Consider the following 828-nt stretch of genomic DNA (forward strand, 5'->3'; position numbering starts at 1 on the left):
TCAGGTGAATATGGAGATTGTTTGTGGTGTGGATGTAGGCACTGAGCCTGGTGTTCAGGTGAGCGGAGGTGTAGGAGCTAAGGTGAGCGGAGGTGTAGGAGCTAAGGTGAGCGGAGGTGTAGGAGCTAAGGTGAGCGGAGGTGTAGGAGCTAAGGTGAGCGGGGGTGTAGGAGCTAAGGTGAGCGGAGGTGTAGGAGCTAAGGTGAGCGGAGGTGTAGGAGCTAAGGTGAGCGGGGGTGTAGGAGCTAAGGTGAGCGGAGGTGTAGGAGCTAAGGTGAGCGGAGGTGTAGGAGCTAAGGTGAGCGGAGGTGTAGGAGCTGAGGTGAGCGGAGGTGTAGGAGCTGAGGTGAGCGAAGGTGTAGGAGCTAAGGTGAGCAAAGGTGTTGGAGCTAAGGTGAGCGGAGGTGTTAATACTCAGGTGAGTGGAGGTGTAGGAACTAAGGTGAGCGGAGGTGTAGGAGCTAAGGTGAGCGGAGGTGTAGGAGCTAAGGTGAGTGGAGGTGTAGGAGCTAAGGTGAGTGGAGGTGTAGGAGCTCAAGTGAGCAGTGATGTAGGAGCTCAGGTGAGTGGAGGTGTAGGAGCTAAGGTGAGCGGAGGTGTTAATACTCAGGTGAGCGGAGGTGTAGGAGCTCAAGTGAGCAGTAATGTAGGAGCTCAAGTGAGTGGAGGTGTAGGAGCTCAGGTGAGCGGAGGTGTTAATGTTCAGGTGAGCGGTGACTCTGAAGAGGCTGGACCGAGTACTGCAGGTTGTAGTTTTCAGGTGCTGGTACCAGAAGGTATCAGTGAATCTCAGTCTGGTTCAGCCTTGTCTCAGGAGGAGGCTATGGA

Source organism: Hoplias malabaricus, chromosome Y, assembly GCF_029633855.1.
Source record: "Hoplias malabaricus isolate fHopMal1 chromosome Y, fHopMal1.hap1, whole genome shotgun sequence".
Classification (NCBI taxonomy): Eukaryota; Metazoa; Chordata; class Actinopteri; order Characiformes; family Erythrinidae; genus Hoplias; species Hoplias malabaricus.